The sequence below is a fragment of the Cryptomeria japonica genome, chromosome 3 (assembly GCF_030272615.1).
Source record: "Cryptomeria japonica chromosome 3, Sugi_1.0, whole genome shotgun sequence".
NCBI lineage: Eukaryota > Viridiplantae > Streptophyta > Pinopsida > Cupressales > Cupressaceae > Cryptomeria > Cryptomeria japonica.
The window spans coordinates 644,096,050-644,110,990 of NC_081407.1; positions in this window are offsets into that span (position 1 = coordinate 644,096,050).

Genomic DNA, 14,941 nt, shown 5'->3' on the forward strand with positions numbered 1-14,941 from the left:
GTCACCTTGTTAGAGGATTTACATATAAGACTGTTAATTCCACTCGGTTAAGAGATTTCCTGTCACTTTCACAAAATAACAGTAATACAATCTATCTGCAACTTCACATCTAAAATGCTAAAGCAGATTCCTATTTGTTCAATACAATCTAGACATAGAACTAATCTTGTCTATCTGATGGGCATCAATACTCTATTATTCTAATAGATCTTCAAGCTTATGTGCTCAGTAATCACTATGTAGCATCCCTGTGCATACACTTGCTCGCATTCATTGTTTATCAACAGTTCCTTATTTATAAACAATCTTCTAACCACTTAATCTCCTTGATCATATTTCCCATGATCAATCATAGCCATCAGATCTTCAATCTTGTCCAGGTTCATTGTATCTTTCGATCTGAAAGTGTTTTACCCCACCTTGGAACTTGCACATTCACCTTGGAACTTGTGTTAGGGTAATGCGGTTTAATTTGAGTTGTAGATCTTCTTGCTGACTTTCCATTGTCGTAGATTCGTTAACAAACTTCTTCTACGGCTTGCCAATCATTGATCCACTCCAGCTCATCAGCATCTTTCATTAAATATCACATGTAAACATTTAATGCATTTTGTTATAGGTCGGTTACAACTCGGTGAATACTAAACTTTACTCGGTAGACATTTTGTCTTCATTAACCGACTGTGACAACCTTAGGGTTTACCGACTAGGTTCCTTAGGGTTTACTGACTAGGGTCTTTGCTTGATAACATAGTATAGTATTAACCTTTGCATTTTACAACATATGTATGATGTTAAAACAATCTAAAACATCAAGATCTCATCATTGCCTGACTCGGTAGAGTTTCCCATTGAATAACTTATCCCCTTATTCATCATATTCTTTCCTATGTCTTTACCAACTTCTTTATAATCTTCATATCATATTTCTTAAGATATGGCAACATCATACTAAATTAGAAAATCAATTTCTTGACATCAATGACAAAATAATAATATCAAGATAGTAAAACATCTTTAATCAGTTATGTCCATAATCATCAACAACCTTCTCAATATCCTTGAAATATTGCCAACAATCTCCCCCTTTGGCATTGATGGCAAAACCACTTGATTTAACCTTTAAAAAAAAAAAAAATTGGATTGTTGTGATTCTGAAATGCTGAAATGCTCTCCCCCATACATCAGACTTCTCTTCTGTTTTCAGTCTTTACTTCAATCTATAGTCTTCTCTTAGTCTTCTCAAGTCTTCTCCCCTTTTGGTAGATCTTCTCCTTCTAGTTTCTTCTTCTTGTCAGTCTTCTCAGGTCTTCTCCCCTTTTGGTAGATCTTCTCCTTCTAGTTTCTTCTTCTTGGTCTTCTCCCCCTTTGACAACAATGCCAAAAAGAATAGAACTAAAACATAATTTCTTGTTGTAAGAAGTTATTTCCTACTGTTGTGTATCAACTGAGTCTCGGTTAGAGCATTTGTTTACAATTCCTATTCCCTGTATCATTTTCTATATTATCCCAGTATATTTCTAGTACACTTTCAGAAAAACATTCTAAAGTGTATCACTCTAGCATCAACTCCCCAAAAGATATTCAATAGAGTCATCGAAGTGATGCTTTCACCGAACTCGGTCAGTGAGTAAAAGATAGGGGTAGGACTCCTAACTTACTTCTGAGATATTCAAAAGTGTCCTTTGGTAGTGGCTTGGTGAAGATATCAGCTATTTGTTCCTTTGTGTTAACATATTCCAACACCACTTTCTTCTCTTGAGCTTCTTCTCTAAGATAATGATATTTGATAGATATGTGCTTTGTCTTAGAGTGCATAACAGGGTTCTTTGAAATATTAATCACACTAGTATTGTCACAGAATATAGTTACTGGCTCAGTAACTTTCTCATTTATACCTTCCAACAATTGTTTGATCCATGCAATGTTGGTACAATTCAGTGATGCAGCAACATATTCAGCTTCGGCTATTGACTGAGAAACACATCCTTGTTTCTAGCTAAGCCAACTCACTAGTCTTTCTCTTAAGAAGAAAACTCCTCCACTTGTGCTTTTTCTGTCATCAATGTTGCCTGCCCAATCAGCATCAGTATAAACTTTTAAATCAAAATCATTTCCTTTCTGATATACTAAGCCATAATCTTTAGTGCCTTTCAAGTATCTAAAAATTATTTTGATTGTTGTCATGTGTATTTCCTTAGGATCTGCAGAGAATCTTGCAACAATACCTACTGCATGTGCTATATCTGGCCTGCTGTGAACAACATATTGTAGTTTTCCAATCATGGATCGGTAGATCTTTGATAGTTTGCAATTTGTAGTCATAGGAGTACTTACTGGCTTTGAATCCTCCATCCAAATTTCTTCAAGGTTTCCTTTATGTATTTGGATTGAGTAATGAAAATTTCATTTTTCATTTGCAGTATCTGTAAGCCTATAAAATACTTTATCTCATCGATTAATGACATCTCAAATTCTTTGCTCATTTCATTTCCAAAGTTCTTGCATAAAGAGTCATTTACACAAAATATAATATCATCAACAAATATGGCTGAGATTAGTATTCCATTTTCATCATTCTTCATGTACATGTCACTTGTCCTTATAAAACCAATCTTAATCAAATAAGAGTGCAATCTTTCATACCATGCTCTAGGTGCTTGTTTCAGACCATATAAAGCTTTGTTCAATTTACATACTTGATCTTTATTATTGTCTTCAACAAATCCTTCAGGTTGTTCAATGACAACTTCTTCTAATATTCCATTCAGAAATGCAGATTTGACATCCATTTGATACTTTGAAGTTTTTGAAAGCAGCATATGCCAACAATGTTCTAACTCCTTCAAGTTTAGCAACAGGTGCAAAAGTCTCACCATAATCAATTCCTTCTTCTTGGGCATAACCTTTGCAAACCAATCTTGCTTTGTTTCGAATGACCTCACCTTTCTCATTTAGCTTGTTTCTGAAGATCCACTTTGTACCGATTACATTTTTGTCCTTCGGTCTTGGAACCAATGTCCATGTGTCATTCTTCTTGATTTGATCAATTTCTTCAGTCATAGCATTTATCCAATCTTCACTGTTGAATGCCTCTTTTACTATTCTTGGTTCAAATTCAGATATCACACGTGTTCTGTCTTAGTTTGTTTCTTGTCATCACTGGATCATCTTTATCTCCTATAATCTGACTTGGTGCATGGTGTCTTCTAACATATTTGGCTAATACAGGCTCGGTAGGCTCTGTATGATCCTCTTCATCACTCGGTAACTGGATATCTTCCTCATTTCCTTCAACAGTTATCTCGGTAGGACTTCTCGGTTGCACATATTTCATCATAGTCTTTTAGTTCTTTGGAATTCCTTTCATCAATTCTTTCTACAATTTCATCAATTTTCACATTTGCACTTTCTACTATTTTGTTAGATGATTTGATCAGACATTTAAATGCTTTGCTTCTAGAAGAATATCCTAGAAATGTTCCTTCTTCACTTTTCTAATCAAACTTGCCATTTCTATCATCTTTATGAACATAGCATTTACTTCCAAAGATCTTAAAATAGCTTACATTAGGTTTCTTCCCATACCATATTTCATAAGGTGTCTTCAAAGTACCTTTCTTCAATAGAACTCGGTTCAAGGTGTAAACAGTTGTGCTTATTGCTTCTCTCCAAAATGTTTGTGGAACCTTCTTCTCAATCATCAGTGTTCTAGCACAATCCACAATAGATCTGTTTCTTCTTTCAGCTATTCCATTCTATTGTGGAGTTCTTGGTGCAAAGACTTGTCTTTTAATACCATGATCATTACAAAATACGTTGAACTCATCAGATGTGAACTCTCCTCCTCTATCTGATCTAAGACATTTCAGTTGTCTTCCTATTTCATTTTCAACTCTAGCCTTGTACCACTTAAACATTTGAAAAGCTTCATTTGAAAAGCTTCTGATTTTTCTTTTAAAAACATTACTAACATCATCCTTGAATAATCATCCACAAATAATATGAAATACTTATCACCATAATAACTTTGAACTTTCATAGGACCACAAAGATCAGTGTGCACAAGATCTAATATTCCCTTAGAAGTGTAGGACTTACTTGTAAAGCTAGATCTTGTCATCTTACCCATCTGGCATCCTTGGCACATAGCATTCTCAGGTTTTTCAAGACTAGGTAGACCTCTTACTCTGTGCTTCTTACTTATCTTGATCAGATTATCAAAATTAACATGACAAAACCTTTTATGCCATAACCAGGTGTTATCAATCTTTGCATGCAAACACTTGTTGTGAGTAGAGTCGAGGTGAAATGTATTACCTTTTGTTTGTGTCCCAATAGTAGCTAACTTTCCATTCTTGTCATGAACTTTGACAATTCCTTTCTGAAATTCTATTCGATAACTTGTGTTGTTTAGCTGTGCTACACTCAACAAATTATATTTCAAACCTTCAACCCAATAAACATCATTGCATCTTGCTTTATCAAGAAGTGTTATGGATCCTTTACCTCTTACCGGACATGATGCATCATTACCAAATCTAACATAGCCTCCATCATAATCTTCTAACATAACAAACTTGTGTTTATCTCCTATCATATGATGTGAGAATCCACTATCTATAATCCAAGAATCATTAGTGTTTATGTGAGATATTAGGGCTTTTTCTTCATACCTTTCTTCATCTGATCCATCCTTGATGGCCACATAAACAACTTCCTCTGTATCAGTCTCATCTGATTTATCATCTTCAGATTCCTCATCGGCAATTAAGCATGTCTTTCTATCTCTTCCTCTGAAGTCTCGGTGTCCTCTGTAATGATTATCTTTTTGTCTGTCATCTCGGTAATCTCTCTTTTCAGTGAAATCTTTGTCAGGATAGTTAGAAGCCATATGTCCAATCTTATCACAATTGAAACATTTCAAAGGTAGTTTCCTTTATACTTACCTTTGCCTCTCGATAACCTTTGGCCAATAGTGCTTCAAACTCTTCTTGCTTTCTGATTTCTTCATATAGTTTATGTACCTCCTCCATGGTCTTCTGAAATCTTTCACTTGCTCCACTTTGATCTCCTTCAGAGTACTTATACTTTCTCTCATTGTAATTATTAGATTCATTCAGATGAAAAGAACTAAATGCATATTCAACTTTATTTACCGATGACCCACTGTTATCAAAATTACTTAACTCAAATGCATGTAGCTTACTAATAGTAGCATCCAAGGAAACTGGCATATTAGGTACAAACCTCAATTCATTGATTGCAGAGACTCGGATTGCATAGGCTGGTAGAAGGATTCTTAACAATTTACTTGTCACATCCTTTTCTTCAATAGTTCCTCCTGCTCCTTTGATTTGATTTACAATCTCCTTTAGTCTTGTACTGTACTGGGTTATGTTCTCACCTTCATTCATCCTCATAGATTCAAGTTGTCATCTTAGACTATCAACTTTTGCTCTTTGAACATGTTCATCTCCTCCATATATAGATATGAGCTTAGTCCACATTGCCTTTGCATCATTGTAGCCTTCTAGATCATTAAACTCAGAATCGGTCAATGCAGATGTTATTTCAATCATTGCTTGAATATGTTCTTGCTTCGCCTTTATCTCTTCCATAGTCAATGGATAGGTGCTCGGTGCAACAAAATCATTCTCCAGATAGTATAAAGCATATTATCCAACTCCTAATAGATGTAGCTTCATCCTTTTCTTCCATGTAGAGAAACTTGACTTATTCAGCTTGGGTGCATCCCTCTTATACATCTTTGGATCTTTAACTCAAGTGTCTTTAAACTTTCCTTTCGGAGTCCAAAGCTTTGATACCAATTGATAGTTTTGATACTTAATATAAGTACAGATCCAGTAGCCAACAAGATGAGAGGGGGGGTGAATCATACAAACTTAATCATCCATAAAAACATCAGATTCAACCTCGGTAACATATATCAGTCATATAATCAAAAATTGTCAAACATGCAAACTCAAAAGCATATGAACAATATAAACCTCATAACATCAGATTTAATGTGGAAACCCAAATAGGGAAAAACCACTATGGGATTTCGGACCCACTAATAAATATACTCTTCTAGAGTATGCTTGGTTAAAAGCAAATCCTGTTAAAGATTACAAAACACATTGCTAGATGTGACCCGGTTAAGGGATTTCCCTCAGATTTGTTAGTATCTTCACTTTGTTAGAAGTGACCTTGTCAAAGGATTTCAAACACTCAATCAGAATGTCACCTTGTTAGAGGATTTACATATAAGACTGTTAAGTCCACTCGGTTAAGAGATTTCCTGTCACTTTCACAAAATAATAGTAATACAATCTATCTGCAACTTCATATCTAAAATGCTAAAGAAGATTCCTATTTGTTCAATACAATCTAGACATAGAACTAATCTTGTCTATCTACTGGGCATCAATACTCTGTTATTCTAATAGATCTTCAAGCTTATGTGCTCGGTAATCACTATGTAGCATCTATGTGCATACACTTGCCCACATTCATTGTTTATCAACGGTTCCTTATTTATAAACAATCTTCTAACCGCTTAATCTCCTTGATCACATTTCCCATGATCAATCATAGCCATCAGATCTTCAATCTTGTCCAGGTTCATTGTATCTTTCGATCTGAAAGCATTTTACCCTGCCTCGGAACTTGCACATTCACCTTGGAACTTGTGTTAGGGTAATGCAATTTAATCTGAGCTGTAGATCTTCTTGCTGACTTTCCATTGTCTAAGATTCGTTAACAAACTTCTTCTATGACTTGCCAATCATTGATCTGCTCCAACTCATCAGCATCTTTCATTAAATATCACATGTAAACATTTAATACATTCTGTTATAGCTCGGTTACAACTCAATGAATACTAAACTTTACTCAGTAGACATTTTGTCTTCATTAACTGACTACGACAACCTTAGGGTTTACCGACTAGGTTCCTTAGGGTTTACCAACTAGGTTATTTGCTTGATAACATAGTATAGTATTAACCTTTACATTTTACAACATATGTATGATGTTAAAACAATCTAAAACATCAAGATCTCATCATTGCTTAACTCGGTAGAGTTGCCCATTGAATAACTTATCCCCTTATTCATCATATTCTTTCCTATGTCTTTACCGACTTCTTTATAATCTTCATATCATATTTATTAAGATATGGCAACATCATACTAAATTAGAAAATCAATTTCTTGACATCAATGACAAAATAATAATATCAAGATAGTAAAACATCTTTAATCAGTTATGTCCATAATCATCAACAACCTTCTCAATGTCCTTGAAATATTGCCAACAATGACTCATAGCTAGCTCTCATCAACTTGTCCCATCATACATTGAGACTCAAAGAAATCCTTAAGATTATATACATTTCCATCTGTCTTTTTTCCTCCAGCAACAAGCTGTCTATTTCCTTCTTTTCTGATTCAGTATCATTTTGAATCAAATGTAAACATGTATCATTTGTCACACATTTTGACTCACATTGAGAATATTTTGTTTCAAACCTTCCACATAATATACATCATGAGCTTTTAGTTTGCCATCAATGTTTAGTGAACCTTTTCCCTTGATTTTGGTTGATGAGTTATCTCCAAACCTCATAGAACCACCATTCCAGTCTTCAAGCTTTATAAACTTTTTCTTATCACTAGTTATGTGGTTGGAGCAACCACTGTCCACCACCCACAAGTTTTTCCTTTCAACGTGTAGATCAGTTTGAACAATCAGACTTGACTCGGCCTTATCTTTATCCTTCTCCACGCATACTTGTTTTGATTCTTGCTTCTTCTTTACTGTCATATTTTGATCTGATTATATCTTTGGTTCCAAAGGTGACATTTTCTTCTTTTTCTTAGTTTTTCTAATTTTACAATGCTTTGCTATATGCCCAAGGTTTTGACAATGATAACATTTGACATTTCTATTGAATGATAAACTTAAGGGACTATCATAGGACTAAAAACTATATCTTCCACATTCATAACTTCTATTACCAATACCGTTACAATGGTAACAAATAAAATTTGCATCTCTAAAAGCATCAAAAGGATTTCTACTTTCATAACTAGGAGGGGACTTATGAATAAGTCTACATTCTGCAATTATATGACCATAAGTATTGCATTTATAATAGTAGCCATGGAACTGAGGTATATACCAATCATTGTTGAAGTTATTTCTCATTGGTCTCCTTGGAGCAACATAACTCAGTCTTCTTGAGCTCTTCCTCATATCCTTGACTCTTGTGAAACCTCCATCATCCATCTTGGTTTTTCCTTTTGGATCAGCATATTGGTTCCTTGACTGATTCTTTGTAGCAACAGCATATGTCTTCTTCTCGTTGGGCTTGCTAACTGTAAAGGTTTGTTTGACTTCACTTTAACTTGAAGAAGTGAAGAGTATTTCCTTGTCTGATGAATCTTTATTGTTAGAACGTTGACCAACCTCAAATCAAACACCCTTTCTGTCTTTGGAGTGATTTTTCTTGCACAACATTTTATGCAAAGCATTAGTGTTTCCCTCATACTTAATCCTCATGTTTAGTTCATCTTTCTTCTTTTCTGAGACTCGCAATCTCTTCCTCCAACTTTTGATACTCTTTATCCTTTCTTTCTAAATCTGACTTCGTTACTTCATACATCCTCTTTGCTTCTTCCAACTGAATCTTTAAATTAAAAATTGTTTTCTTTGATTCCTCAAGAGATTTTTTTAATAGATCTTGTTCTTTAGCAGCAACATTCTTGTACTTTAATATTATTTTCTTACTTTCCTAAGTTCCTCTAGTGCACTCACAAGTTCGCCTTCAAGGTTTACTTCATCTTCTATTTCATCTTCTTCATCATCAACAATATGTTCATCAGATAATTCTCATTGTGCCATAAATATATTAACTTTTCCTTCACCTTCATCGCAGCAATTTTCAGACACACTTTCTTCATCAGAGGCATCATCTTCAAAATTGTAAAAACTGCTCTCATTCTTAAAATTTCTTCTCCTTGGCATATAATAATTCTTCATCTTTTATTTTCCAAAAGACTTCATGTTTTTCTTTCCATCTTTATTATTTTCTCCATAAGGACATTTAGATGCAAAATGTTCAATCTTGCCACATTTGAAAGGCATCTTACCTTTGTACTTTCCTGAGCCTCTTTTGAGTTTCCTAACAAAGTTTTCTACAGCAGCATCTGAGTCATTATCATCTTCATTTGTACCTTGTTCCCTTCCTTTATGTGTGGTATTGATGGTAGCTTCTCTCTTTGAAGGTTCAACACTTATTTTTCTCATTTCACAAGCTGATAAGGAGTTGAATAATTCATCCATAGAGAAATTTTTTTAAGTCTTTAGCTTCCTTAATAGCTGAGACCTTTGTGTCATACTTTGAGGTTAATGATCTCATAACCTTCTTGAGAGTAACTTCATCTTTGACTTCTTCTTTGAGTCCTCTTATAGCACTCACAGTCTCATCCAGTCATTTTTTATAATCAGCTAGCTTCTCTTCTTCTTTCATTTTTTAGATTTTCAAAATGAGCTCTTAGATTCTGCAGTTTGGCTTCTTCCATTTTGGTATCTCCTTCATCCACACACTACAGCTTGTCCCATGTTTATTTTGCTAATGTGCAATGCATGATTTTGACAAACTCTATATCTGACAAACCACTTAAGATTGCATTCTTAGCTTTGGCATTGTTCTCATATTCCATTTTAACATCAGGATGGGTTGGAGGAACTTGAGGAATAGTATATCCATTTTTAACAAACATCCAGACATCAAATCCTAGGGAAGATAAGTAGGTTTTCATTCTTCTACTCTAGAAGGCATAGTTGGTATCATCAAAGATAGGTGCTTTAGAGGAGGATTCATTCCTAGCCATTGTGTTAACCAAAATCTACCCAAGATAGAGAAATCTTTTACTATAGGGGAACCTAGGGCTCTGATACCAATTGAAGAACATAAATGGACACTGAGAGGGGGATGAATCAGTGTATTTTAAAAAAATTTAAGTTCAGTGTGCAGATTCAAACATAAACATACACACACAAGAGCATATCACATAACACCAGATGTACGAGGAAAACCTCAGTGAGAATAGTTGTTGGAGTCTACTACTCCAATCCAACCTCACAAGTAAATAGCAGTTTACAAGATGCTTTAGAGCACCAACCCAAGGAGCACCAACCTTTGATATTTTTAGCAGCAACTCAAGGAGCACCAACCCCTAGTTTTATGAGCACTTACCCCTGCTCTGAGCACCCACTCAGAGAAAATATAATAAGATTCAGGTTTACAATGATAAAGCCAGGTTACAAATGAATTTTTTAACATTGCAGAATTTTCATATCTTGAGAATGACTCTCTTTGTTTTTTAGGATTACACTTTATGATTTCTCTACAAATAGTTCTTTGTTCTTCTTCTCTGCTCTATACTCTTTTGTCTTCTTTACTCTGCCTCAGCTTTACCTATCTTGGACTACTCTTAGTCCTCAATCTTCTATTGTTACAACAACCCTCACTACTTTGTTTTTGTAAGTGCTCGCACTCTAACTCTCTCTATCTATACTAAACAGCAGTGCACTTCACTTCAACACATCACTACAAGAGATGTCTCTTGTTTCACAAATATATATTTCTCATCTGCTCCCATCTAATCATATCAGATTGTTATACCTTTTGTCGGCTCTCTTTTTCAACAAGATCTTATTCTATGTCTACATAATGATTTCAAACTGGTAGCATACATTAAATGTGTTTTATCTATCTTTAGGTCGATCAGTACATATATAACTAAACTTAGTAATTTGAATCTTCCCTTCTTGAATACGGTCTACGGTAGATTGGATTTGATCTTTTCAATCGACTAACCCTACTTTATTTTCTACCCTTTGGGGTTATGTTCGATTCACTTTCTATCACAATGTTGCTATTTTTAGCAAACTTGATATGTACTGCAAATTTGATCCTGACTCTGTCAAACATCTCGAGCTCATCAACAGACTGCAAAAGGTTCGCAATTAATGAGATTATTGTCCTCTTATCGATTGACCCAGACATATATGATGACTATATGATCCACCTTCACCGACTACAAGAGATCTGATTTGTTCTATCCACCAAGGAGTCACATGTCCTCTTATTCTTCATCTAGTTCAGATGGTCAAGGTTATTCAAGATCCATATGGACAATCAGGTTGCATAGATAAGTCAGTTTCCATGTTGTGACTAACCTTTGTGTTATGCGATCTGCAAAAAAATGTTCATCACTATAGCTAACCCGAAGTCGGTTTCTCAAAGCTCCATCTATATAGCTTTAATTATCGAGTTATCATCTTATCTTTATTTCGCCTTCAAAACTTATCCTGACAACCACTTGATGTCTTTGATCCCTCTCATCTCTTGTCATTTTGCTTATTGTTCTTGTTTTATGTAATGCCCCGCCAATAACCCTAAAGGAAAACAACACAACTAGGCAACTAAAGGGTGAAATAATTATTATTTTTTTAAGATTAAGTGCATTAAGTATAACAATAGCACGTTTAATAACACAGTGGAAGTCTAACACATGATTTCCTAAGGGTTACCAACGAAGATTAATTCGTAGATTATATTAACACCATGTTTAATCCAATTGTTCATTTAATTAGGTAAATTAAATGCTTGAGATTTAAAACTACACATACATCTAAATTTCATAATGAAAGAACCAAAGTATTCCAATGCATTTATTTTTCCATATTTTATTTATACATAAGATCAAAGCAACTAAATTAACATACATTCCACTGACATAATATTACAATATCCATAAATACATGGCTTCCAATAATACCACGGATTACAAAGTTACAATATCAAGGTTACATAAAAGTTTGATACAATGACCACAAGGTCTCAACTGAACAAAGATCACGAACAAGAGCTAGTACATGAACCACGAACCAAGAAACACCAACGAAGCCTTTCCTCGCCTGAAGATACAATCCAGAACATCCAATGGAAAGTGGCACTACCACCCGACCATGTGATCCCGAAATGGAACCACCCCACCGTGCTAGGAGATAGTAGAAAACCCTCAAGCAAGCAAAATAAGACAAGTACGAAAGAACTACATGACTCCACAAACATCCATGTGGCTCAACTCACAAACACTAGTGACTCTAAGGAGAGAGTGTCATCGCATAGCTTACGGTGGTTACCATGGTAGGCCTCCATAGATCTCGGTCCCCATCCTGGGTTATCTTGGTAACCTCTCTCGAACCTCCGGCTCCATCTAAGTCTCATGCGGACCCTACCAATCCTTTCACGAAGACAAGGTGGTAAGTTTGTCATTCTAGGCCTTCTCGCAACATTATGAGCCCTGTAGTAGCACTCACCTATGCATGAGGTACATTATCTTAATTAATATTTATTCTACCCACCCCCTAATCAATTATTAGGTTATCACTTTTTAACTAACTTTCAAGGGGTAATTTTGCCATCCACTTCGAGTGCGGCCCCCGCTCGGAAGCCACTCTCTCATAGGACACTAACAAGAAAGGTCTCTCTATGAGAACTCTATGGTGAAACAGACAATCATATCTAATCCTGACAAACCACAGGTGAAGGATACTCAATCACTAACCCAAGATTGACCATTTGGACAAAACACACAATGGCTCACATCAACAAAGTTACACAACAACACCTAACCAAGGAGATATAATAACATATGACATAATGACAACTCAGCCAGAATTACAATGAAATTAAGCTTGACTGCAAACACCAATTACACAAGATCCTAATATAAGCAATCTTTTCTTAAAATAACCAAAAGCATAAATAACTTGCAATTAAAGATTTTCCAAGAAAATAAGAAAATACAACTATATTAATACAAAGAAATCAACGTTGTCATTTGTTCAATAAAGTTAAATAAAATCACATAAAAATTAACCCCCTAATTATATGTTCATGATTAATTTACAAATAAACCCGAATAGATTATATCAATAATCTAAATTAAATTTCAAATTAAAAACTATATATAATAATATAATATAATTACATAAATATATATATTCTACAAATATATTATTATATAATTATATCGCATTAAAATATATAATAAAAAGAAGATTTAATTTTGAAATATCTTTCATTTCCAAAATAACATAATTAAAACCACAGAAAATTATATATATATATATATATATTATTATATTATTATATTATTATATTATTATATTATTATTATTATTATATTATTATTATTATTTTATTTTATTATTATTATTATATATATTATTATTATTATTATTATTATTATTATTATTATTATTTTATTTTTATTTTTATTTTTATTATTTTTTAATTTAATTTAATTTAATATATATATATATATATATATATATATATATATAACATACAATAACCTAAAAACCAGTAAATTCTATTTTCAACCAAAATTTATTTCCAATCAAATTAAATTAATACATAATTTCTCCAAAATAATATAATAAAACAATTTCCTTTAACTTTTAATAACACAATAAATTTAATTAATGATTAAATTTATTTCTAAAATAACTAAATAATTCCACAGAGATACACAAATATTAAAAAGGACTGCCATAGCCAAGTATCGAAACAAAAATCAAACAAAAGGGAATGATTTATCTGGTAAATCTCATTCCTCCCAAATATTGCAATTTCCATGCACAATAAAAATCTTGGCAAAATTTGCCATAATAACTTTTTCAAATCTTCTCAAAATTTTAATCTAAAAACACCCGAAAAATAACTTTTTTCCATAAACCAAAAATTAACTTCAGGAATGGACTTTAGCCAAGAACAAGAAATAATCAGATATGATTTTAGATTTGACAAACATCTTAACACACACAGCATTCAGAAAGAAGAAAGAAATAAAATATTTTCTTTAAAACAAACAATTAAACGAAGCCACCCAACCTGGTATAGCTTTCGGGGAAGAAATTTGTAGAAGAGAACCAATCCTTCAACAAGCTTCCAAACCTATGTCTCCCTAAAATAAAGACCTATTCCCCCTTTTAAAATAAAATTTTAGGTTGAATATATTTTTCCCAAAAACCTAAATTTAGTAATAAAAACAATTTTCTTTTATTTTCTAATTTCCTAACAAAGGATAAGTTAACATGCAATAATTAAAAATCATTTTTTCTTTCTTTTCTTTTCTCAAGCAAATTAATTAATTTTCTAAATAAAGAAATGAAAGCAATACTTTAATTCTAAATAATTATTTTATTCATTTATTTATTTATTTATTCTTTTATTTATTTATTTTTTTATTCATTCTTTTATTCTTTTATTTATTTAAAATTCTAGGAAACAATAAATGAAATTAATCTAATTTATTTTTCACTAAAATTTAAATAAAATATATTTCCAATATCATGCAGCTTACAACTTAATTTAATAATTTATTTTTAATTAATTAAATTTATAATCTCAATGCATTAAATCCATAATTCAAAAATACCAACTATGAGATAACTCCATAAATTTAATTAATTAATTAAATACACTAAAACACACAAACTGAACAAACCTCAAGAAAATACTCATAAAAAGATCAAACGACAAAATACGAAGGCCGAACAAACCGATAGGACGACCAACTGACAACACTCACACGAGTGTAACTGAATAAAAATAGGGTCAACTACTACCTCCTCCACTTCCATCGAAAAATATAAGGCACACTCAGACCTATGAAGCCAGGTGGAGACGATACCCCGTACCTACCCAGTACTTGTACTTGCAATATCCTGCATCACCGAACCACACATGCATATATATAATATAGAAAACATGGCATACACACTGATGAAAGAGAATCGTGACGTTCCCTGTCTCAGCGAAATGAGTGAAGGAAAATCATCCCCTTGCATCCAA